This window comes from Anopheles arabiensis, chromosome 2, assembly GCF_016920715.1.
Source record: "Anopheles arabiensis isolate DONGOLA chromosome 2, AaraD3, whole genome shotgun sequence".
Lineage (NCBI taxonomy): Eukaryota > Metazoa > Arthropoda > Insecta > Diptera > Culicidae > Anopheles > Anopheles arabiensis.
In genome coordinates, this window is record NC_053517.1 from 84,093,693 (window position 1) to 84,121,131 (window position 27,439).

General features: G+C 43.0%; 1 protein-coding gene across 12 annotated transcripts in view; it reads left to right on the forward strand.

Annotated features, from left to right (window-relative positions):
- Window positions 1–27,439, forward strand: part of LOC120897239 (potassium voltage-gated channel protein Shal) — a 114,475-nt gene that overhangs the window by 46,779 nt on the left and 40,257 nt on the right. For all 12 annotated transcript variants that reach the window (XM_040301947.1, XM_040301939.1, XM_040301951.1 and 9 more), the window contains one exon: window positions 5,666–5,848. The gene's annotated coding sequence lies outside the window, so the exon portion shown is untranslated. The remainder of the gene's footprint in view (window positions 1–5,665; window positions 5,849–27,439) is intronic.

The window sequence follows — 27,439 nt, forward strand, 5'->3', positions numbered from 1 at the left end:
TCGCCAATAAGGCTCAACGAGAGCAATTATCAATGAAACTATGTATATAAATAAACATAACATATGAACAATAATTTTCCATTCTTTGAGAACTTGACTGAAAAATGATTTGTACAAACTTATTGCAATAGGAATGCAATGAAATGATTGGTGTGTATGACTCCACACTAATAATAATAAAAATAAACGATTTTCAATTAACGCTCTCATAAGAAACGTACAATTTTGATAGTACTCGAACTCATATGATCCAGCATGATGATGATGGTTGGCCTGCAGCAGGACAAGACCGCAAATCTCCGCAAAGATAAACTTCAAAAATGGTAATTTATTATCATCAAGTTTATTTCTTTTGGTTGTTGTTGTGAAAGCAATTCGAAAGATCCAACATCGGAGCCCTTTTCGTTTTTATTTAGTTGGCTGAAATTTCAGTCTGTCAGCTGTTTGCATTGTATAGAAGATTTCGAACAGCTATCTAAGTGAGTATACTATAAAGGTGGGCTTATCACAAGGCGTATGAATTTAGAAGGCTGATTTGTATCGCTTCTGTTACTGAATGAAGATTTTAATAGTGTTTTGTGTATTCGTCATGCCTCCTGAAAGCTTGTTTGAGCAAAAGTTTTCACCAGTCCTGTCAAAAAGTGATATTCAAATTTGGTGATAAAATGCATACTATGAGACCATCTGGACTACATACACTTTGATTCTGAATTCCATCACCTCATCTCTTTAATGCACCTTGGGGTAAATGTAAACACCACCTTGTTTCGCCATTTTTCGAGCAGGTACTCGAATCCAATTCTAACTTTGAGGCTTGAATAATCTCGTCTGAAAATTGCAGGCTAGTTTTGTGTGCGGCTTTGTATGGAGTGTTTACTTGATTTCAGCCTCCAACTGTCAAACTCCATACAAAAAAACTTACTAGAATCGTGAAGGGCCCAATCATTTAAAAAAAAATGCAATATGAAAAATTTGTACTGACTACGACTTTACTTACATATGTTACCTGTACCTATGATAGCGGTCCCGTGGTACAGTCGTCTACTCGAACGACTCGATAACATGCCCGTCATGGGTTCAAGCCCAAAATGAACCGTCCCCCTGTAGCAAGGATTGACTATATCCGGCTGCGTGGTAATGAATTAAGTCTCAAAAGCCTGTATAGCCCGGCATGTCCGCGTAGGACGTTACGCCAAATAGAATAAGAAGAAGAAGAATTATGATAGCAGTATGATAAAATATCACAATAATTGAAGATAAGGTCAAAAGGTCATTTCGTTACATTATGCTTATTTACAGCGTTAGTAATAACACAAATTATGTTATGAAACCCTTAATTTTCTCTTTAGAATGTTCATTCATTTGACATAATAATGAATTTTTGGCCACTTTGCTGTGAAATACCGCTATTGAACATTTGAATCTTTTATAAAGTCCAAACAACATTTCTTACCAATATAAACATCGAAATTATTTCTGAATAGTTCACACATTGTATGATACATTGAATGATTGAACTAAAAACCTGAAATCTGGCAAAGATGGCGTTTTATCAAAACAATCAACATAACCCTTGACTCAATTGAAACACTGCATTTGATCAATTTTAACTTAACAGACCAAAAATAATGTTTTGTCCTGTCTTTCTTCAGCAAAAGCCAAAATAAACTACCACAACCACCCATCACTGGTGAATTGATTTTCTGTGTGAAAATTCATGATGCAGCACTTCAAACAAACAGCTCGCCCAAACAACTCCAATTGATCCCACGTCCGCCGACAAGTCCTTGACGTTCGGACCAACGCAAAGCGCCTCCACAGATCGGCTTGGGAACTGACCACCATGATGCATACCAATCGCCAACAACAAAAGGCCGAGCTATGCCAAAAATGCTGGCACGATGAAATGAAAATTCAAACCAACAGAAAGCAACGCAACGCCCACGCCCGCTTGGCATGGTTGCTGTTGTATTTTTTGTGTTCATCAAATACCCCACTATCACAAACACACACAGACACATAGAGTGGGCATTGCTGCAAGTGTTTCCAGTGGGCAGAAATAACAGAAACGAGTTTCGCATGCCATGAAGGGCCTAGTTTGGTGCTGTTTGTTTGCGACGCGTTTTTTTTGCGGACTCTTTCTCTCTCATACGGTCCGTTACTCGCGCGATTCAAACTTTATTTGCATTCCATTTGTTTGCGTGCGTTTGGGTGGAAAAGTCAGGCTGTGTTGGCTGTGTGCGCAAGGATAAAGAAGGATGGTACACTTCGACGAAAGTGGGAAAATATTACACACGCCCGCTGACTGAAGCCGACCGTCGCGTGATGCTGCTGTGTGAGCAAAAATTTTCGCACCAATAAAGAATAAAGTTCGAGCGATCGTGCGCTTGTCGAGTGCTTTCAAATGAGAAACAAAACGCCGCAAAAAAAAGGGAAAACAAACAACACAACAAAACAACAGTGAGAAGCATAAGAGTGATACAGTTGAACAAATAAGCATAAGCGGCGACTGCTGGCCGGCCGTTGATATAGCTTTGCCTGCACGTCAAAATCCAACCTGTGTTTTCAGTAAACAAAGGTGCTTTCCGGCCGAAAGCTTGCCTTTACGCTTTTTTATACCAGTTTGGCTGCAGTTTGCCAATTCACGAGGTGCTTCGTGGAGCGACTTTTTCGACACAGGATGATCCTGTGGAGTTTTTGCGAGTGTGTGTGTGTGTTTCCATGTTGAATGCACGAAGCCCGCGGCTGTTCATTCAAAGCAGGCAGAAATGAAAGCCAAACAATGCGTTCGGGAAGGATAATAACACCTGCTAGGAAGATAAAGAGCGAAAAGTCTTGCCCGGTTTTTATCAAACAGGCTGCCGAGATTTAACACGATCACTGGGACACTATTTCATCATCCTTTCCCATTCCTAGCCAGTGTGCGTCAAACGGGATGGGAGTGTCTTTCGCTCTTTATCCTTCAAACGGGATGGTTGATTCGTATATAATTTCACTAACCGACACACTCACACACACACACACACGCCCATAACGAACCTGTTTCCACTTTGCCATCTCGTTCGTCTCTCGAGATTGGCCTGCTCGGGTGACACATAAGCCGTGCCAGAACGCCCAACGCTTGCTTTCCACGAAGCACGGAATTCATGGACACATTTCAAGTACCGAAAGCGAACCGCATGCATACACGACATGACGCTTGAAATGGATACAGTACAGGCTTGGGTCACATTTCTATCCCGCCCCAGCCGGATCCCATAAGTCCTTCAGTTCCGTGCCCGGTGCGCCCAAAGAATCCTTCAAAACATTGCTTGCCAGTGGTTTCGCAGCGCTCGCTCGAGTGTGTGACGTTTGTTTTGTGCGCTTTGGAAGGAATAGCTGATGACGATGGTGATGGTGTGATGGTGGCGGCTGCAATCAAAGCCCAAGGCCACACACACACACACACTCCGCCTAGTGACTCCCTTTGCCTACGTTGACTTATCTTTCGCCGCGAGCGTGGATGAACTGTAGATATCTTCACGTGAGTTGTGATACGTCCTGTGCGTCACCCGGCGACGACCCAACTGGGTGGGGGATTGGATTTGCCTGTCGAAGCACATTCCTTTGGAGACCTTCCGCAAAGGTAGCAGTGGTGCCGCACGAAACCATCGCCACTCCCCACGGGAAGGAATGATTCCGTTGTGTTGCATGCCTAGCATTCGCACCCCAAAAGGTGAAAAACTACCCCCATCGGTGATGGGTTGTATGGGTTTGTTGGTGTGGAATGGTGTCTTCCATTTTGCGTACCCAGGTGGAAGCAGTGCCGAGTCTTTAATATCCGGGCCAAGCTTTGTCACGCAGCGTAACGAGCGGGCTTGACGCGTGCAGGTGCGAAACATGCGGCAATGGCGCTTTCTCCTCCGAGAGCAATTTCCACCGTGGGGCCAAAAAACAGCGCAGTGAAACGAAGGGCCCTTTTTCGTGGCGGGGATTTTTAAAAGGTCCAACGGTCTCGCTCGGCTTTTGGAATGTGACAATTGACTGAAATTAGAAGCCGTGGTCTCTGCGGTTCACTTTTGTGGTGACCGTGCTGTAAGCGGATTTTATCATGCCCAACGGGGATCCGCGTTGGTTGACAGTGCTGCATGGGTCGTCGTGGTGAACGTTCGTTGTCTATTTGCTTACACTAATAGCAGCTGAGCAGTTAACAGATCGTAACCAGAAGGAGTAGAATGCAGCACTGCCCTCGTTGTTACTTAATCAACGAATGTGTAGCATCAACGTGTTTTTGATGTTATAACCTAAAATTACTCGAGGACAACAGTCTCAGAATTAATTTTTCAACATTCAGTAACTTAAGATCAATTGCGACGAATTGAAAGGTTGATTAATCAGATTTTTGACATTCTCAACATAATATAACAACAATTTTAAGGTTTTAAAAGTTATATAGATGCACTTAAATACAGGTTTTATCCATGTTTGGTGCTGATTTATTTAGCATTGCTCTTTATATTAATTTATGATAGTGTAAAATAACTCAAACATGAAATCAATTCAAAGTTTTGACACATTTTTCCAAAAAAAACCATCACTTGCAACCCTCAAAAGCTGATATGTTAAGAAACATTTAAAACACATTTTTTTAAAGTGAATAACAACCAAGCTGAACTACTATTTCTTCATACACAACCTCCTGAGGATATTAATTTCAGCCATAAATCATCCTAGAACACCGCTTTCCCTCCTTCACTGTGCATATTTGATCTACAAATTATAAACCACTTTCTCATCAAACTGTGTGCGCTCTGCATACATTGTGCTGGCCGTTGTTTCATCGTCATCTACACTCCGATTAGTTTTGCTTCCTCTCCAGTTTGTTTACCTTGCCAGGAAAATCAGGAAACCACATCTCATCTCAAACACATGGTAGAACAAAAACGCAGAACCCGAACCATTCCGCCTCCTTCTCCCAAAGGCATTATTTCGTTATTCATCTACGGAGAGGGATCCGCTTTCCCTACAGAAATCCGTTTTTGGAGAGAATGCTCGCCAAAACCAAGAAACAAAAAAGTGCAGTCATTTGTCTTTTTCACTATTTTCCACACGACAAATCGTGCCGCATTTCGTCAGCCTTTCGACAGCTCACGGGTAAACGGGCTACAGCCGGTAGCCATTTCTGGGAGGGAGCACCCGGGCACAGATCCAGGATTAGGTGAAAGCGTTTGCCGTTCAGATGCTTCCGCAAAATTTCCTCCCCCACTCAACCAGCGCTTGCTCGGCCGGATGTGTGCTAAGGGCTGCTGCTGCGGGAGATGCGGCTCACAGCGGACATCGGTGTGAGCAAATGATATATACGTTGGCAAACATACAACGGATGATAGAGTTTGTCCTTCGTTTGTGTGTGTGTGTGTGTTCCGTTAAAGCTGGTGGAAAAGAAATAATATCCTTCATCGTGCCGACTGCTTGTTTGTGCTTAAGAGTTGTACGATGTCCTGCGTACATTCGTTTATTCCGTTCCTTTTTTTTCCCCACAAATAAACTATCATTACCAGTTTAACTAGAAAACGGGCTTCGTAATAACACTTTTTTTTACTCTAACCGCTCTGGCTCGTCTCTCCACACTCATCGTTTGTCTTTTCTTCCCTCTCTCACACCGTCTCATTTGACGCTTTCTTTACAGATAAACCCGGAAAGCCCGATAGCTCCTGACGTAAACGTTTTTCACTGCTTTTGGGGCGGAGCTTGGCGACAGTGAATGTTGTGGTCGGGTGCAGGAGTCAGCCAAGTGTGTTTTGTAAAGTGTCGTTTGTTGCGCTGCCCCGGCTAGGAAGATGAAGCGACATCGTTAGCATCATGAAAGGTGGTAAGTGCAATTTCTTCGCTACTTTTTGTTTTTTACTTTATTTGCTGCTTGCGCAGCGCTGTTGCTCGTTAATGGCGGGCTGTTTGTAGCCGATCGGACTCACTTGCCAGCTATATTGGCAGCTTGGTTGTGGTTCAAGTTTCCTGTCGTTTAAGTTATCCTACGGGTGGAGGTTGAGCGTAATGTTAAATAATTGCATAATCGAGCAGAAGAAATATTTAAACGCGTTGATTGCTAGTATTTTTTTTACCAAACAGTGAATGTATTGTACATACTGGTCATGATTATAGAAATATTTTACACCAAATTTTTCATCATTAGTTTCAATGCAAAAAAATATAATAGTAGAAATATAAGAAATAATGAAAACCCATATTTCTGGGATCGTTTTATTCTAGAGTTTCAAACAGCTTCCTCCAAAAGACACGAAACGACTAACGAACAAGAAAAACAATTTCCCTGGGATTCAGTTTCCACCTGGTGACCCTTTAAGTGTCTTGTACAATGTAACTCCCGCTGCAAAAAGTAGTTAGCTTTTCCATCGCTTTCCTCCACTCTTGCCACCAACTTTAGACAAATCAACCGACACACCTACACACATACACACTTTACCTTTTGAAAGGTTTTCATAATGTCCTTGCCTGCCAGCACTGACTGAGTGACATGCATCCATCGCCGCTGGGCACTGGTGTTCCCGTGTCCCGTAGCATCCAACTCACTCGAAGGCGCTACCATTCAGGCGAACGGACAAACTTTTGTAACTATTTATTTATATCTCACTCCGATGCTCTCGCCTCCCCGCCACCTGGCCGGTCGTCGCACGTTGATCCGTCCTTTGGCAAGAAGCAAGGGAGGACCATTTCATTCAATGCAGCCAAGCACAACCGGTTCGCAAACATCCTTCACTCACCTTCATACATGGCGGGACCGGTTCGGGCGAACCTTTCGGTTCCGGATGAATGCGAAGTTGTACCGTTCCCCCTTTTCTCCCTCTCTTCTTCTTGCATGAGCTTTACAAAATGGAGCAAAAGACGATGACGACGACGACGACGACGGAGGAGGACTGCGTCATGCGTCGCCGTTTCCTTTTTGCCTGTCGTTCCGCACGGATGACTTTCTTGTGCATTTTGTGTCTTGGGGGAACGGCAAACAAAAAAAAAAGAAACACTTTTTTTATCCCAGAAGAAGAACGGGTTACTTACTCACAAGACACAAGCGGGGGAGCTGAACACGCCAAGACGATACCACCAGCGCTATACACAGCACCGTACGACAAATTGTATGATGTAACAACGTTTAAACCAAATGAACCAGGGACGGGGCACACGCTTTTTCCGTTCGCTCTGCATGTCTCGCACGATCTTACTCCACGGGCAGCTTACCCATGCAGCAACGAATGGCACCGTAGCGGCAAGATGAATGAGGAGACTAAATTTGTCGCAAATGGGTCAGAATTTGCTTTTTATCGAATCATCCCTGCTCCGTCGTCCCGCACCGTTGCGAGGGAATGCTTTATTTTGTGCTGCAGTGTGAAAAGTGATGAATTTGTGTGTCGAGCTTTCCTATTTCTTCGTGGAGCGTTTGTTGAATCGCAACGAAATGTTCGATACTTTGCGTTCCATCTTCAGCATGATAGAAACTACTGATTCATTTGCTGCAGTAGCGGGAAGGGATTGAAATCTGATTAACTGAATTGACCTCCTTTTTTGGGACGAAAACTTGTTAAATCGGACGTTTTGCTCGGCTAAAGATACACTTGCGTGGTGAAAGCCTTGCATTGTGCATTGGGGTTGATATGAATATCGAAAACAAATAGAATTTTGAATGATTTTCCGAAAAGAGAACGAATAAATTCCTCGAATAAAGAAAGTAAAACTGGAATATGCTCCCCAAGTTAAAGTCAATTTTCCACTCACTTTGATTTGTAAGTTTTTTGTATTGGTATCTTTTCATATTTTAAAGAGACTCTTTTTAACGTTGGGGAATGGATTATAAAAAAAGGCTACATTTATTACAATCATCTGGTATTATATTCGTCAACTTTCACGACTCAATAACATGCCCGCCAAGTGGGGGCAAGTTCAAGCCTCATATGGTTCGTCCTCCCTGAAGACTGACTATCCGGTTGTGTGGTATTGAAAAAGTCTCGAAAGCCTGTGGAGACCGTCACGGAGTGCTGTAGTTTAGTACATCCTATAGTGGAATATGCTAGTATAGTGTAGTGTCCAACTAATGCCGCCTGGATAGCTAGAATCGACAAAATCCAAAAGAATTTTAACACGCACTGCCACCAGACTAGGTCGCCCTAACGCTCCTCTTTCTCTCTACTCCGTCCGTTGAATTTAATGCTCTTACAGGATCGCCGTTTAGTTGAACAATCGAATTTTATAAGTGGGCTGCTTCTAAACGCAACGGACGTTCCTAATCTTCCTATGCAATTCTCTTTCTGTATGCACGTTTTGGGGAATCTTAATTTTATTCATTTGCTCGCAAGACGCCCTTTTACGGGTCATGCGATCCTCTGCATCAATATTTACTGGCGTTCAATCAAGCATCCCTTCACTTTGATTTTCAACTTCGTTCAATTCTCATACATTTCATTGTTTACTATAGCGTTTTCCCCCTGCAAAAAATTCCTAGCCTAATATTTTTTCCGTTATGCGTCCTCCCCAGTGCTGCAAAATGTAATGATAATTTCGTGATAATCACCATCGAAAACAATGAACATGATCGAGGTAGCTTGATTAGCAACTTGATTGCTAATACTCAGTCCATTATGCGAATGCTTGAGAGGCGCAGGCATAATTTTGATTTTTTCTGGTTGCGAACAATGCTGCCAAATGCCAATGTTTCAGTCACCAACACTCATGACTGAAACAAAGCTCAAATAAGCTCATGTACACAACTGAGATGATCCGAGGTGAAACTCAAACAGTTGGTGAACTAATCACATACTTGGTGACATTTTATTTAGCACCCAACTCTTGATACCAACACTCATTTAGTCACGACATTTTCTGTCGGTGATAATTACGACATTTTTTGGAATATACTAGGTGTGTGGTACCAATCAAGAAATTGAACATGTTTTCTCGCTTTGTTTTGTGTCATGTTCTGTCAGTTCATACAGAGCGAGAAAACATGCTCATTATGTTGCTTGGGAATACTCGCACGCGCCGCATATCTCTCATGAGTAGAGCACATGACGCTGAGCACATTTATTTGTTTATTTGTTTATTTGTAAATGTTAAGTGATTGGCCATCATTGGCCTTATCACTGATCTTATAAACTAAACTTATAATGACATAAAGCATCACGGTACAATGTAACATCAGCACAAAATAAATAACACAGAGTATCACAGCAAGAAAAACAGGTTAACTAAGGGAATTCCAGTCAAAAGAGTCATAATGTGCATTAAATCTAATAGCCATCGCAGTCAAAGGTTCATTATCGCTATATGCACGTCTAGTTTGGTCAACTCTTAGTAGCCTAAAGTTTCTTAAAATACGAGCAGGTACGTGGAAATTAACTCTAGCTAAAAGGTCCGGTGAATCTATCTCTCCTAGGATGATTTTTTTCATAAACAAGATTTGCGCCGTTTCGCGACGAGTAGCGAGAGACTCGAGTCCAAAAATTAAACACCGGGCATGATAACTAGGTCTCACTGCTACGTTACGCCAGGGTGTGAACCGTAAGACCAAACGGGTGATTTTTTTCTGCACTGACTCAATCTTATTCGACCATAACGACGACGATGGGCACCAAACTACTGAGGAGTATTCTAAGATGGATCTGACTAGTGATTTTTAGAGTGCGACAAGACAATGTGGGTCGGAGAATTCTCTCGACTGCCTGCGTATAAATCCTAGCATTCTGTTCGCTCAATCAATAATTTCGTTATGGTGCACATAAAAGTCAAGTTTACGGTCAAGGGTAACTCCTAAGTCTTTTACTGCACTGTGTCGTTGTAATTGTGTACCGGAGATACAGTAGTTAAACACTATTGGACAATTAGAACGGTGAAACGACATGGACAAACATTTATCAACAGAAATTTGTAGGTCGTTGTTCAGACACCAGTCGGAAAAAGAGTCGATCGATGCTTGCAGGACAAGACAATCACCAAAACACCTGACAGGAAAAAAAGTATAAGATCGTCCGCATACAATAAACATTCAGATTCCCTTACTACAGTAGTAACGTCATTGAAAAATAGAGAAAACAGCAAAGGTCCAAGGTTACTACCCTGTGGCACGCCTGAACAACTCACGAATTCCCTAGATGTCATACATTCAACTTTCACGCGATATCGACGATTGGTGAGGTAAGATTCGAACCACTCCACTAAAGGGGTAGAGAATCCAAGACGAGCAAGCTTCGCCAACAGCAAGCGATGATTCACCCGATCAAAGGCAGCCTTAAGGTCGGTATAGATGACATCCATCTGGGCTCCCGAAGCGAATGCAGCATGGCAGTGAGATACAAACTCCACCAAATTGGCGGTCACACTGCGGCACACTGAGTTTTGGAGAACTGATTACAGTAAAATTCATGACAAAGTCATTACCAAGTGGTTAAAAAGTCATAACAATGTCACTGATCAAGCGGTGGTTGCTAATGTCACCAAGTATGTACTGATCACATCAATTGTTTGTGCATCACCTCTGAATGTCACAATTGAGTACGTGACGCTGACATAGATTTCTTTTCAGATATTATTTTTATGATATTGACAGTAATATTTTGCAGCACAGGTCCTCCCTGTATCGCTAATAGTCGTGTGTCAGGCGCTAAGCGTCAGGCTAGGTTAAATTTATGCTCTTTCTCTTCATTTCTAAGATTTATTTTAAGTCCTATATTCAGTTCTTATTTAGCCCAAGATGTTTGTAATTAATAAAATAATAGAAATAAAGAAAAATAATGTCACGTAGGACGTCAAATAGAAGAAGGCTACATTTATTTTTAAAATTTAGCAGCTTAAGTCTACAAAAAAAACTGTTCAAACACTAGCCATTTCACTTGATATTGAGATGTTTTAAAACCGAGCTTGTATTAATCCGATTCAGTACAGAATCAACAAACTTGTATTTTTTTCATGTTATCTTTTATTCAATTATGCTAGTTCTTCAGGAAATAAGAATTTCCATTAAATATTAGTTTCAAAAAAGGGTTGAACACTCACAACTTGCAAATAGAAGAGAAGAATTATTTGACTATTACTATTATCGCCTTAACGAATCGATTTAACACCACCACCAACTCAGTAACACAAAAAGCCAAAGCAGCATACATTGTGGCACCTTTTTACCATATCCCTTCATAAATATTTCCGGCAGATGCCGGTTATTGAGCAAAAGCACACACACTAAAAAAGATCGAGATTTGATCGTGGTTATCGGAACCGTTCATACATTTTCCCTCATCATCACATTTTACTTTATGTTGATGTTTTGACTTTTTCACCTTTCCCAGCTCCGGTTTGGTTCCGAAACACGCTTCAGCAGCACACTCCGCTCACCAGTGTGCCGATTGGAAGCCGTGATCATGGGCACGCTTCTAAAGCTATATTTATGGGCATACTTTTTAGACTGTGAGCGCCTGGTTTTCTGTTTCTTTTCTGTTGGTTGAACTGTATTTGGTGTACCTCACGCATATAGTTTCGGCCCGTTTCAGCTGGGGATTGGTCCCTTTTGAACCGTTCATTGAAATGCCTGCGCCCGCCACCCCTAGTATGTATGTGTGTGTGTGTGTGTGTGTGGAAGTTAATTTTCATCCGCTTACACTCGTTATCGGTACCGCACCCCCAGGTTCCGAACCATGGCCCTGGTCAATGGGCAGGAAACACGAAATAAAGTAGCATTTTCACGATTGGATTGGGATTAAGTTGGCGAACTTTTTCTCCAACGGTACAGCATACCGGCCGGGTGTTTGCACGAGGCAGGTCTGGGGACGATACGGTGGAAACGGTTGAGTCGGGTCGTGAAATGAATTATGATCAAATGTATAGTCCCACCGGGTTTGGCGGTGGTATCGATGGATGTTGCAGCAAGTTTATAGTGTTCGGCAGGGAGTTGGGTTGGACTCGTAGAGCGGAGCTGTAGAAAAATGATAAATAAGTGTACCGATAGTTACCGGTGGTCCTCAGGGAGATTCCGGTGTCAGAAAGTTCCTATCGGACAGGTCGTATTGTAACCTGGTAATGGAAAGGTCAGTCAAAAAACAATTTAATTAAAATGTTACCTTTTTAAATCATTCAGCGTACGATAATGTTTGAGCATTCATAAAGAATCTCATGTAACATAAACCTCTTACTGTGCCTTTGTGGCTAAAATTTCAAAAATTCCAAACCCATAATTAATTTACTTTCCAGAACACAACACCTCTCAAAAGCACAATAAAAAGGTGTCATAAATACTCACTTCCCTAATTACCACCCAGTTTGTTGGTCACTCACCAGGAAAATCCAGCAGAATGATTTCACAAACGACAGATTCAATGAAGCTGCTCCCGCTGACAGTCGATGCTGATTAATTGTACGTCAATGCGGTTGTGGAAACAGCTCGAAACCGTCCCTGCCAACCGTCAGCACAGCGGAAGAAATACAGTGAGAATTATTATCACGAAAACATTGACAGGCATTAATTCTTCCCGCGGCTGAGGTTGGCGTGCGGCAAACTGTTAACTGAAGTGTCCCGGGTTTCTCTTTTTTTTCCACCACCTCCTTCCGAACCTTCTGAATCGGCAAAGCTTACCTAATCAGTGCCGCAGCGTGAAACTGGCATTGCGATACTACCGTAAACTTGAAGCACCGTTCCGACCGACGAGCAGCAGCAGCAGCAGCAGCACAGCTCGAAGCTCGGATGTGGTGTGAGCAAAACTTTTCCGAATTGTTTCCACCTGCTCGTTCCCTCGTGCCCGTCGGTCGCTATCATGCTGCTCATCAAGCTTGCGGTGGACGTTGTTTGGTGCCTTTTAGTTTGGCTATCGGGCAAAAAGTAAATCAAATTGACGCTATCGATCCAATTATTCCACAGCTAATTAATCAAGTGAGTGAATAAATTTGCGCCTCCATTTCTTTGCTGCCGCACCGGTTGCGCGCGCTCGGTTGATGAATTCCGTGTCCGATTGCCACGTGATGAGCTGGGTGGTTTCGCCTTGTGTGCGCGTGTGTGTGTGCGTGTGCTCCACTGTCTTACGAAGGTACACAACCGAGTCTGCAGTGCGGTTCATTACAGTTTGCTGGGCTGCGGTGAATAATCTCGTACGGGCGAGAGCATTGATCTTGAAAAAGGAAAATTCAATCACTTTCGTAGGCAATGCGGCGCTAGCAAATCATATCAAATTCGGTTCGAACGTTCGATGTGGCTTTGGTAGCACGATGACATGGGATGCTTCTCAATGCTTAATGCTATTGATCTGTATTTAATTGAATTGGCAGTGAAAGACAAAGGCGTCAGCATTGCTTTGTTAGGAAAATGCTTATTTTATTTTGTTATTTTTACCCAAAATTTTGTACGATTTGTAAAATATAACATTAACGCTTTGTTTTAATATGCTCTCGAAACTAATAAAATAAAAAAAAAACATGGAAACATTTATAATCATTATTTAATTGATTAACATATAAATACTACTTAACTATTCAATTCATAATCAAAGATACTAAATTTGGTTTTTAAATTGTTTATTGTTACTCATCGCCATTAAAACAATTGTTACTATTTATTAGATTATTTCTACTTTCATTTATTATTTTTATTATATTCTGATTGTATTATTGTATTTTAATTATCAAGTGACTATCGTAAAGTAAAATTGTATAGTAATAGCAATGTTATTAATAGTAGTAGTAATGTTATTGGATTAAGAATATATGTTATTTATTCACCGAAACTACTAAAATGCTTGTGATAAAAACTTCAGTCATTGAACGTTTGTCACTTTAATACAACCTTATTTTTTTATTTAGCGGTATCGCATTAATACAGAAGCCGCAATAAGCTTGCCTTTTTTACACTCTCTTCTCTATCACCGGCACACATAACAACCTCACGCTAATAACGTTGATTAAAATTGTCCCGCAGTATTACTGCCACTTAGCGAGTTCGTGTGTAATAGTCTACATTGCAGTACTCCCTGCTGCTTTCCTCCCTGCGATTTCAGCCCTGCCCCCAAGCTATCAGACCTTCCTGCGGATGTGCCACCAGCTACAGTGGTGAATCGAAATAAAACACTTAACACCCTTGGCTAAAGGCAGGGAGCATGTTGCACGGTTAGGGATGGTAAAACTAAAAGTTTTCAGTCGCTATAGTTATTCTTCAAGCCTCCTTCAAGCCGCTTACTGAGTGGTGAGATCGCGCCAAATCCCTTACGAAAGGGTGCCGAGCAGCGGCGGTTCGCTTCGGTTGGCGCGGTAAAGATGAGGTGACAATTTAAATTATCCAACCGTCGAAAAAGCCCGCGTTCCTGCCAATCAGTCTATCTGGCAAGACCTAAACCACGAATTAACTAACACACATACACACACACACACACACACACACACACACACACACACACACACACACACACCGGTGCAAAGGTACGAAGCAGCAAGGACAAAGCGGCACGAAGTTCCATCCACCAGCCGCGGCGGAACGCGAACAGCCATCCGGAATGAACACGTTATGGTAATTTTGCGTGTTGCCTGTGAAATGTTTGAAAAATCCATTAACCATCACCATCGGCGAAGGGAGCAAGCCGAGGGACACCCGGCTTTCAGGGGAACGGTTTCCGTCATCTGCCGAAATGTGCTGGTTTCGTCACGCCACGTGGCAGCCTCGGTCGGTCGGTGGAGACGCATGGTGCTTCACGCCAACACCAGCACCAGCACCAGCGGCGCAAGCGAAGGCTTAACTATCACAACACGCCACTGTTTCTACCCAGGCCTTTCCCTTGTTAATTTTGTCCCTTTTTCGACGGTACGCCAGTCCCTTTCGTCCTCCCCCCACTGTGATGACTCTTTTTGGTTGGCGTCCGTACCGACACACACACGGCGAAATCGGTCACGGAGACGAATAAACAAACCCAAAATGCCCCGCCAGCAGCAAACCGAATAAAAAAGCTCGACAAAAACGCCCCGTGGCTCACCGTTTCACCGGTAAGGGATTTTTTAATCATACTTTCCAGTGGCTGACCGGGTGGCACGACCCCTCGAGCCCGGTGGCTCACTTTAATCACTTGATTAGATGGCCGTTGGTGGTGCAGATTTGCACCAAAGATCTGCTTCTGGGAGAGGAAAAATGACCCTCCGAGAAGTGAGCGTAAAAGTGCGGAATTATTAAGAAAAATACATTTTGTTCGGCTGAGTGTTGGCATGAAGAAGATGGTTTTTTGTTTTGATCGCAATTCTCAACGTCCAAGGTAACAGTTTTTCTTTGCATAATAGTTCTGCAATAATTAAAATTTACAAATGGAGTAGAATGGCTTTGTTCATCATAATAAAATGATGATGATAATCATAATTTAAAAAAAATCATAAGCCTATTAATGTACTTTGTAACGTAATTATTTGAACCTGTACTTTAACAACTTCTTATCTACTATACAACCATAATTCTAAACATGTCTCTTCGTCTACATTCAACCGTCAACCAATTAGCATTCATGTAACTAATAATTCACAAACACCTGACGCTGGGATTGAATTATGGTGCGAGATCGCACAGGAACATCATTTCTATGCCCATTTACATGACAAAGTTGTGTTTATTTTCTCGCTAATGAGCACTCATCCTTACCGCTCATCACTCATCTTGAACGCAGGACCCGCTCGTTGAAAAAAGAGAAATTATTCCAATCATAATCGGCTCACCCGAAGCTCCATTGCACAACCCTTTGGGGAGGTCCACGCCTTTCATCGCTCAAAGCAGCACACGAACACGAAAAGGGAAGACGTATCAGTTCACGCCTTTCCAGTTGGTGGATGACTTATTGTCACGGAAACTATCAGCCGAAGCGCATCATCATCATCATCATCATCATCAAAACTGTTTTCTCGCTCTCTTGGCACCGGTTTGGGTGGCACCGGTTGGAAAGGTACGACTACTACCATTGGTAAAATCGTGCCGCAAACGGGCAACGGCACTTAAACGATGATGCCCTAATACAACACACACACACACAACCAGCCCACCCAGTCGGCACTGTTGCATCGGCACGGCGGGCTGTTTTGAGCTATTAGAAAATTAGTTTTGACTTTTAGTGACCATTCCACCGGCGAAAGGTGGGGTGTTTCGGGGCCAACACATGACACAAGGAGATGGCACCCTTTACTGCCAGCTCTTTCCCGTTTTGCTCCGTGCTCCGTAAAGGGTGAACGCGAGTGGCAAAGAGCACTCGCAGGGAGAGGAGTGCAAAAATGAAACATCGTTACCCTCGGATCTCGTTCGCCGGAGTTTTAGCGTGGCGGCCATGGCCACTGTCACTTATTAATAATTCACGGTCTTTTGGCAAACATATGCCCGGGTGTCATTCCCTGTCCTACCTCAAACACGAAACCTCAGACACAACGAGACGGTCAAATCGCTTCCTCGTGAGTGTATCTGTGTGTGTTTCTATGTGTGTGTGTGTGTGTGTGTGTGATGGTTTTATTTTGCTCAAAACGTTCGAGAGAACTTGCCGAAGACGCTGGCTTCACGACGAAGACACTACCAGCAGCAGCAGCAGCACCGTCGGGAGCATGAACAGATGTGTTTCGAGCACACCGGGGAATGAATTATGCATATTTACAACCTTGTTTACATTGCGCGGAAACCGGGCGGGTTGTTTGGATGGTTTCTCGACCATCGGCGTACCGACGGCATGACACGGCCTGGCCGCCTTCGACAACTGACGCCGTTGCGCCAATGCGTGCAACTCCCCGGTACATGCGGCACCGATGTTTGTGGATGGATTGGTGCTGGGTGGTACCGCCGGCTCTGCATTAATTGTGGCAAACTGTTGTTTCGGCTGTCTGGCTGCATGCAAAAAAAAAAGACTCGAGTTGAAATATTTAGCAGTGCCAAAGCAGAAGAGCCACTTACGGAGGGTTTTTTTTTGCTGTGTCCACGTTTCTCGATGACAATTGAATACATCCGACACACGCACTTGTGTTTATCCATTCTCAGCAAAGACAAACATTTACTCGTGTTTCGATCGGTACTGTCGGTTTGTTGTGTGTGTGTGTGTTCTCGTGAAATGTATTCGTTTACTTTGGTGGATTTTTACTGCGTTTCACAAAACGGGAAGTGATGTCCGTTTTCCACTTTTGGACAATTTTAGGAGGAGCTGTAAAATAATTGCACTTCTGACGTCATTGGTTTTTAGGTACGTAGCTTGGAATGGTTGGAATTCGAACGAACGAAACATATCCGTACAGCAGTGACTTTTTTGGACAGTAGTACAAAAATACGAACGAAAAAGAGAAAACCGTTCACAGCGACAACCCGCACACTTTGGCGAAAGGTTGAGGGAAAGAAACCCCCTCATACCGGGAACCACCCTTACCCAACCAGCGCACGTACGCGACGGCTCGGGTAATGGGTTCCGTTCCGAGAACACATTTCCCCAGCGCTTACCCTTTTGGCTGGATCGCGTATCGGTTTCCACCCGCTTCTTGGAAAGTGTGTCAATACGTACCGAGCGAAGGGAATGAAAACACCCATTTGTGTGTGAAAATGTCTGTGTGTGTGTGTGTGTGTGTGTGTGTTTGGTCTTTCTCTTGCTTTGCCATCGATCGATCGACAGTGTGTGGGATTGTTTTTACAACTTTTGACCAACTGTTTCACCCTTGCCTGCCATTGCTGTTTTTCGTACGCTCGAAGCGTACGGTAGGGGCGTGCTAACGTCCGATGAAGCGTCGATAAGTGTGGGAAATTTGAAAACAATATTCCGGGTTTTAATTACATTTGCACGACGGTCTAAGGGTGTGGGGGGGTTTAAACCGCTAAAAGACAATAACGACGTAGAAAAGATGGAAAGTCGATTCTGTGGAATATTTGCTTGAGACATTCAGAGTTTTTTCTTTATTGGAGTAGCTCATTATAGGTTTGAGGTAGTGAACTGCGATTTTGATTTGCAATTAATTTTTACTCATTCACTCTTTCCCAACTCATTTTTATTCATTGTGTTGCTTGGTGAATAACAATTATAATAATATTCTTTGTAAATACTGCTTCTAAAAAAGCTCTATCGAAAAAAGGGTAAAAGTGTTTGGTAAACTTCAACAATCCCTTTTTTACACTACTCTTAATAATAAAATGAAATTAAATCATTCTGCAAATTTGTTTTCTATATCTATCTCTCCTGCGAACATGAAACTGTGCAACAAAAACTGTAAAAAAAAACATGATAATCTCTCCACATCTCTTTAGCTGCCCTCGCTCGCTAAACCTTCACTTTGCGAGCGTTTGTTCGCAAGCCAGTTGACAGATGTCCAAAAAGATAGCGACCGCATTCCTCGCCACTGTCTAACAGCGGACAAAACAACGCAACGACAAACAAGTGGCCGGCTGCAAGCATCACTGCCAGCGATCGGAAGCTATCGTGCTCGTGTCATCGAGACGGTCGCTACCAGTGGCCACCGTGCCACTGTTTAATTAGCTAACTTTAACAACCCACCCAGCCAGCCCATCCCAAAAGCCCTGTCCTATTGGCCAATCAACACGAGCGCGCTCGCGCACAATGGAGCCAACGCCGGCGGTCCCGCGGCGGAAAGCGGACGGAATTTAGTACATCGTAAAACTCTTCACCAAATAAAAACGCAACCAGAGGAAAGCCCAAAAAAATAAGAGCGACGAAAAACCATCCGAGACGCACCGAAATCAAACGATCTTTCTTTCGTTTTTCGGTTTTGCCCACTTCGGAAAATTCGCGCTTGTGCAATTTCGCTTCCGGGGGCAGTCGCATTTTCGCGGCGCCAATCAAACTCATAACCAATTTATCGTACACTTTATGGCCGTTCCGGCCGTTCGCTCTTGGCGTGGTGGCGGCGCGTACGGTCAGCGCGCTCGTCGCTGTGGTTGCCCGGCCGCGTCAACAAACAGCACTGGGAAAGGGAGGGGGGTCATCCAGCCAGCCACCGCCACCGTTTTGCAGTCTGGTTGGCGGTGTTAAGGCGCGCGCGGATTTTATTGCTTACATTTTATGATTGTTTGTCTTTTGGTCTCTCCAGAGCTGGTCTCTTCAGCCTTCTCGCCCGGTACAGTGACGCGCTTATTAGGAGCAGCAGCACAGTGAAGAGTCATTTAAAATTGAATGTGTGAAAGCGTTCGTTGACAGACAACGGCCTACGACCTACGCTGGATGGGTCGGACAAGACAATGGGCGAAATCCCGCGCAGAGCCCTCGGCGCTTGGCGTGCGAGTTTAAGGGCGACAGCGTGCCTCGGGTGGCGCGTCCAATGGCGCGTCACCCGAACCGTAATGCGTTTAGACCATTACTGCGTTTGGGGTAATCCAATTAAAGTTTTATTGTACTAAGTGCACTTTGCTGTAGTGGTTTCGCTGGCAGAACGGGTGGATACGATTGCTGAGCGAAGGAAATGCAAAACTGGCAGCAAAGTAATTCCATATTTGCCACCCAAAGCCCTGCAATCGCGGGCGGGCCATATTTCTACGTGCTGGAAAGGTGCTTGCAGCACTGGTGCTACCACATTCTTTATACAGATTTCCGGCAGTTGTTTTCCTGCCGCCGTCGCTTCTTTCTCCCTGTACACGTATGTCAACACAGTTCGCCACTTCTTCGCCACTGCACGCCACTAAAACAGGGCGAAGAAAAAACACCAAAAGGGGTTATGAGCTACTGACTACGGGGGAAGCAATGCTCCAGTACGTTGCAGCGCCACTACTGCATTACGGGTCTGGCCTTACGGTCGTTGCATATGCTGCACCGCTGCACTGTGCCGCAACCATGAATGCCATTCATTAGTCTTCCGGGAGCGTATGCGGCCAGCGAGCAAACGAACGAACGAACGAACGAATGTGTGGGACAAAAAAGAATAGTGTCAGCACCAGGGTCGTCTTTCCCGCTTTTCTTGCCAAGCAAACATGCAGCACCCGTGGTGCAATGTGGGTGCATAAAAACAGAAGGAAAATATAATTTAAGAACAAAAACGAAAAAAAAAAACTAGTACGCAGCAAATTAAAAGGAAATGTACTGCTTTACCGAGTTTGCACTGCACTGCTTCATGTGACGTTGCCAGTATGATCTCTCTATGAGTGTGTGTGTAAGAGGTGTGCATTTGTTTTATCCGGTTATAGTTATTTCTATACTGGTTCCATGAATGAATGCTCATATGGTTATACTTTTCACAGCCAATTAAATAACATGGCACAGTGGACAGTATAGAGAGTTGTGTAGGGTTGCTCGAACTTTATTTTAATAAGGCAATACATGTACGAAAAATGAGTTTCATGAAAAATGCATTGAATTTGTGTGGCATTTTATTTGTTTGGCAATAAGTTTTTTTGGCGAAGGTTTTTTTCTGAAGGAACAAATTTTACTTTAAATATTCTAACAAACGGCCAACATTCATCAATTATAACATAAAATGTACATCCCTGTGGAGACCCCAGACAGGTGATAAATTTAATTAACAGTCAGACTACTATTTTAAAAATTTGCATTATAATAATAGAGGGTTTTACGATTCAAGGCAGCTTTTATATTTGGAGTGTGACACTTGATTACTGGTGATTATTTCATACGTATAAAACTACATGTCAAATAAGCCTCAGATTTTCACCCATGATTATTTTACCCAAAAAACTATGTAAATGAACGCTGATTCGTCACTAGCTTCAATTTATTTATTTTATTTTTTTTATTGTTGAAACATACAAAATTTGTCAAGCAATGTTTTACACGTTTGAATCAACATGTTAAAATATATTAAACTGTACACCAATTCCAACCGTAAAAGAGAAAACAAAACAATTTTAAAATGTATCTTTGTTAAAAACAAATGCTGAAATCCAATACAGCGGAACACAACTGTCCAATAAATCCAACCATTGTAATGAATATTGTTCTACTGATAATTTGAAATTGCACCTTTCTGAGTTATGTTATACAGGTCAATAATTTGAAACATTAAGAAAATTAGTCCAAAAATACTATGCGTAAATATGGTTGGAGTAATTTTAACAGGTCATGAGTTCAAGCCCCAAATAGACCGTGCCGCCATACGTAGGACTAACTATCCTGCTATGGGGGAAAACTCAATTAGTCACTGAAAGCCAAGCCCACAAGTAATACAGGCAGGCCTTGACCGACAACGGTTGTTGAGCCAAAAGAAAAAGAAGAATTTTAACAGATTTATTTAAGCAATGTTAAGAAAAAACCAGAGATTAATTATGCTTCACAATCTAAGGTGAACATGGAAAGAATCATGGTGGTCTGAAACATATTGCTTAAGAAACTAATAATTTATATTCGCTCCTCACATACATCAAACTGATTTGTACGGTTTTTAAGCATCACTAGAGTACAGTTGCTGTATTAGAGCACCCCTTTTTAAGAGATCCACAAACTGAATCAGTTTCAGGTTGCAGAAAACACACCTAAAACGGTATAATCAAATATTTTAAGTTTTACTAAAGAAGAAAAAGTTTTAACGTAAACTGAGCTGAAAACTCTTTCTATAATGTCCTTGCACTGCATACAGACAACCATCAGGATCCAACTTACGCGCCAATGAAAAACGCGCCCATTTGCTGTCCTCCAATCCAACTTCAACTCGCGAGTTTCAAAATGAAAGTCCTGCTGGGGGTAGAAAAAGCCCAACCAAACCCTACCTTTAACCTTACTCACCAGTGCAATGTAATGTTTAACGCCCACTCCTACATCTCTTTCGCACATTTGCACTGCCATCAAAACCCAAACCGTACAGGGAGGCTGAGGGAGCGGGAGAGCCTTGGCTAGGAAACTTTCACGCTAGAATGGAGTGCACGACCCACGGCTGCTATTTAAAATGTCCTCAACTGTTGGTCCCGGCCTGGCGGCAAAGCAGGAAAACAAGCTGAACCTACATTACCAATGTGACCCGCGGCTGACAGCACTGTTCCTATGTGAGGTGGCAAAAAGTACCCGCAGAGCACCCGCCCAGCTTCACCACGGAGTAAGGAAAGTAAGGAAAATGCTTTCCACCAAACCGTGTACGATCGTTTGGTCGCGGGAGTGGAACAAAGAAAAAAAACTCTTTTCCATCTTTTCTTCGCGTCTAGGCAACGAATAAAAAACCGGCTTTCAACTAGCAGCAACCGGCTTAAACTTTTGCCAAACTCATCAGAAAACGGCAGTTTGATTTCGGAGAGTTTTTCTTGCACCGTTCGCTTTCCGAGCCGCACCGCATGAAGCTAGCAAAGCCGGCAATCGGTGGGATAAAATAAATCAAAAGGATTCAGTAGCATGATTTATGAAGAAGTGATAGCAAAAGCCTTGCTGAGAGGGTTCGTTTTGTGTTTGTTTTTTTTTGTTGGTTTGTAAAAAACAGCGGTTGAAGACGGGTTGGACGGCAGGACCGCCACGCTTGGCCGGAAACCGTCCAGTTTCCGTTTGCGTTTTGCGGCTTTCAGCAAACCCATTTTTCCTAATCGTGCCCGACAGCGACACCGCTATTGCAAAAGTATCAATCATTATGTCACAGTGAGTTATTCGTTCCTTTATGCCAAGGCTTTCTTTTTTGTCTTAAATGTGCGCTCTCTTTCTCCCCTAGTTGCTTGTCCAGTTGTTTCCAATGACAGATATGTTCGGTCGCGAGAAAGCGAGACACGAGACCGGTTAATCGATTTCGCCATTTTTTTAAAAGACCTATAGTCATGATTGCTGTAATTTCATTGCGATATGACGAAGTTGCCACGGAAAAACGATCAACCACAAAGGACAGGCGTCCACAGTAAATCACTTAACAAATAAGAAACTAATTAAATTAGCTTATCGAGCTGGAAAATAAGTTTATGGGTCAATATTGACGACACACAAAAAAGACGACCAGCTCTGATTGGATTTTGTTGAATGTGATTTAAGCATCGATAAGATGCGACTAATCTATTCCCTCGAATGCTGACAAACATATTTTTCATGTGTACTCCAAGGAGTTGCTGTCGTTTTTTTTTTTTTGTTCGCTTTTCAGCTTTTTGCTGTTGCGCAACCTTTCCCTAATCCTGTCCCTATAATTATGGGCCAATTTCGCCGGACCCAACCTTTGCTCGCTACATCGCTAGATTACAATCTAAAGCCTAATTAATAAGCCATGGGTTCACCTTCCGGTCGAGTGCACCGTTCGGTTTTGGATCGGGAGGAAGAATCGAATTTTTAGAATATATATTTCCCGTAGTAGCTTCAACACAAAAAAAGGATCACTTCTGGAGTGAGACGGACCCAATTTACCGGATTAGAACGCACTTCATCGGGTTCAGATTTTCCTTGGTGCTGTTTTTCTTCTTTCTTTTTTTGTTGGCTGCTGTTTCGGATCATTTACCTGGCGAGAGATATGGAGGAACTTACTGCTAGCCGTACCGCACACGATACAACAAACGCTCCCAAGCACTTTGCTGATGCTGCTGATAATAATTTTCACCAATTTTGGCAATGGCAATCGTCCCGAATCGGGGTTTCTCCTCCACCGCGCAAACAACTCTTTACGCACTTGCTTGGTACGGTTTGGTTCTTTGATTTTTGGCACACTCAGCTTCCAGTGGAGGTGGACCAGATCCTGCCGTGGTGCCGTGGTCGTTCGCTCGGACCGGCAAATGGGCAATTCGTACGATCGTCTGCTGCCACACTTACTTCGAGCAGGCGGTCCGTTCTCCATCCGTGATACACGGTACGCGTCTGGTTGCAAGTCCGGCCGGCCTGGACTGAACTTGCCGTGTGAGGGAGCAAGAGAGAAAGAGAGAGAGAGCGAGCAAACCACCGCTGGTGCTGCCTCCGCATATTTCAACCGATTTTATGGCGGTGCAGAAACGATAAATTTCATCCGGCAGAATCGGCTTTGTTTATTTTTAATGAAAATTTATTAATACACTCCCCGACCCGACCTTGCCCATGCCTTTTGTGCACTCTTTCTCTCGTGCTCCTTGATGTTTTGGTTTAGAAAGAGAGAAGCAAAAAAACGCAACTAAAGGGTTTCTTCCGTGGGGTTCGCTCTTTAGTTGCTTTACGTCATCGCTGTTTAGATTGCGTTTATTACGTGTTTACGCGAGTACGGCTGCTGAGACCTGCCTTGGCAAGCGAACGGCCGCTTGTGGTGTTCCGTAATGCTTGGTGCTTAGTTCGATTTGTTTGGCTTTTTAATATCTGTCCCAGCACTCGCCCGAAATGGACTCGGCGAAATGGACAAACACTAATTCATTCGGTTCGATGGGAAATAAAAATCTCATCACAAATTCCTTCTCACAGTGTGGGCCAACGAAATGCAGTGCCTTCGAATTCTTCGACAACATTCAATTAAAACTTTGCTTCCATTAACATCTTCCAACCAATCACACATACAAACACATACATACTTTCTCTTTCGCTCTCTGTTACATGGTTCAGGTCAACATTCGTTTCCGAATCCGGTATAAGGTCAAAGTCCGGATCGCCTCGAAATGGGGATTTATTCAAATACCAATCGGGCTGGGAAAACCCCTCCCGATTTCGTACCGGATCGGCTTTTGCCCTTTTCTTTCTACTGATGTTTATTTTTTTCTTCTGCCAGTCATCAGTGCTTTTTCCTTACCACAGCTAGCACTGCCAGGTTGTCGTTTCTTCCCACGAACACACATACACTCCACCACTGCTAGGCTCGTACAAGAATTACGACGAGGTCAATAGGAACATTTACATTCTATGACCGGTACGACGGGTGGCCATCGCATCGCCATCGAACGCCCACCGCCAAGTGTAACCTTTTCCCTGCAGCTTAAGGTCTAGAAAGGTGGTGGAAAACCCCGGGAAAGAGTAACACAGCGCAAGAATGAAAACAAAAGGTGGGAGGAAACAAGCACAACACATTTCCCAAATACTCCTTTTTCCGATAGGTTGACATTCATCATTACGCCCTCAAGGATGGATTGCTTTTTTCCTCCTTTTTGTTTGCCTTTTCGACGTCAACATTGATTCCAATTTCCAAACTCCAATGGTTTTGTTTCGATTTTTATCGTAAAATGCTAGTGTATCGATAGGAATGTTGTCCTTTTTTTGGTATTGTTGAAGCTGTATTGAGAAGAGATTCAATTTGAAGATAGCGTTGATGTGCGGTGAGTGGGAATCATATAATTATGTCGATAGCATATTGATTCAGCAAGCCGTAATGTTTTGATAGTGAAGCTTTTTAAGTTAATGTCTAAGGTCTAAGGTGCATGCATTATACGTAGGGATGGGTCAATTTTGGCTTTTTATAGTTCAATTCAGTGAAGTTGGTCTTGGTGAGCATTAACCTCAAATGGGCCTGACTATCTGTGACTCAACGGTTTCCCAGTGTAACTAAGAAATGTATACCAATGGAATCGGTCTATTCGGGTTTGAACGCATGATAGGTATGTTACTAAGTAGGGCCATAAAATACCTACGGTAAATTTCCTCTAGCCTTGACAATCGGAGAACGTTTATTCGATGAAACAAAAACACTGTTGAGAAAGACATCAGAAAAAGACATAACGGTGGAAAAACAATTTCACAAAACAACTAAATGCTATAATAGTTTAAAAATACAAATTTATTTACTGGAAAATTTATAATTGGAACACAAAAATTTATTTAATTCAGTATCAATTGTTAGGTTTGCAACGTATCTAGTGCATACAGTTTGAGGGGATTTGGTTATAATGGAGAATTGGCATTGGCTATTGGGATTTCCTACTTTTTTACATACTAGCTAAACATCAAAAATCCTAATAATGGGGCCCTTTCCGATTTAAGTTCGTAGGCTTGAATTTTTGCAAGCTGTTTGCATTGTATGGCAGTTTTCGAGCAGCTATCTAAGTGGGTATTATATACAGGTGGGCTTGTCCCAAGGTGTATAAATTTAGAAGGCTGATTTTTATTGCTTCTGTTCCTGAATGAAGATTTTATAAGTGTTTTGTGTATTCGTCAAGCCTCCAGAAAGCTCGCTGGAGCAAAAGCTTTCACCCGTCCTGTAAATAAGTGACGTTCAAATTTGGCGATAAAAAGCTATGAGACCTCTTGGTTTATATACACTTTGATAATAGATTTCACTACCAGATCTCTTTAATGCACCTTGGGATAAGTGTAAACACCACCTTGTTTCGCAATTTTTCGAGCAGGTACTCGAATCTAATTCCAGCTTTGAGGCTAGAATAATCTAGACTGAAATTCGCAGGCTAGTTTTGTGTGCGGCTTTGTATGGAGTGTTTACATGATTTCAGCCTCCAACTGTCAAACTCCATACAAAAAACTGACTAGAATTGTCAAGGGCCCCAATACCGGCAAAAATCTGTCCCAATTTCGTCATCATGTCAAAATATAAAACATGTAATTTTAAATTGTTTTTTATAGCTTCGCTAGCTGTGATATTTATATATTTTTGCTTTAAATTCATTTTCTTGTTAAATATTTTCAACAAAAAAGCCCATTCAGCGACTGCCAATCCCTGCTCTTTGTGCGAAGACGTCATCATCCGTAATGCTGATTGCAAGCGGTGACAATATTTTGCAAAACACCCTCCCTTACCCCTCTACCCATCATCCATCATGCGTTACCGAGAACCGACAAACAAACCATCAATTTTTGACCGGAAGAGAAAGAACATCAAACATCTCCCGTCGCTCTCCTGGGAGTGCCCGCCGAGCCGCGGGGTGACCGCGGTGAGAAATTGCACGCTGCCATATTGAATAATGTAGTCAATCAATTTTCTTCCGCACCCGAGGGCTGCCGGATATTTGGACCATCACGGGTCATACGCGATTTCCGTGTGCCCTGCCCGCTGCGGCGGGCCCCCCCCTTCTTGTCCGGATGATCCAGCGCCGTAAGTGTGCGTGGTATTTCACCCACGGAACGTCCCCGGAGAAATTACGAAGCAATATGGGCAATGGTGAAAAATTGGACATTCAATGCAGCCAGTAAAATGATAAACATTCATGCTGAATGGATGGACAATGAAGGTGTGTATGTGTGTGTGTGTGAGGGTATGTTTGGGCAAGTGTAGAAAAAAGGCCGCAAAAAGATTACCTTGGGAGGAGAAGTACTTCTGGAAATTGTTAAACCACACCAGTACCACCGACAACTATCCATAATCATTTCCATTGCGGAGGCTTACGGAAGCTTTGGGGTAGGATCAACCTGCTAGCGGACAAAACACAGCTTATGTCTATGTATGTATGAGAGTAGTTAGTCAGCATCATTAAGCCGATGATGGATGACTTTAGGCAAATTTCAAAAGAAATTGCTCTAATCTGAAGCACAAAAAGGTCACCAGCGGCGTACACTCGCTGGAAAGACTGGCCCATTTCTGTGGAAACCGCAGCACCGTGCGCTTTATTACTTCGTTTAATCATCTTTACCTCGAATCTTCCACCATCCTCTACACACACATATACGAAAGAAGAATCTCACTGGGGAAGAGC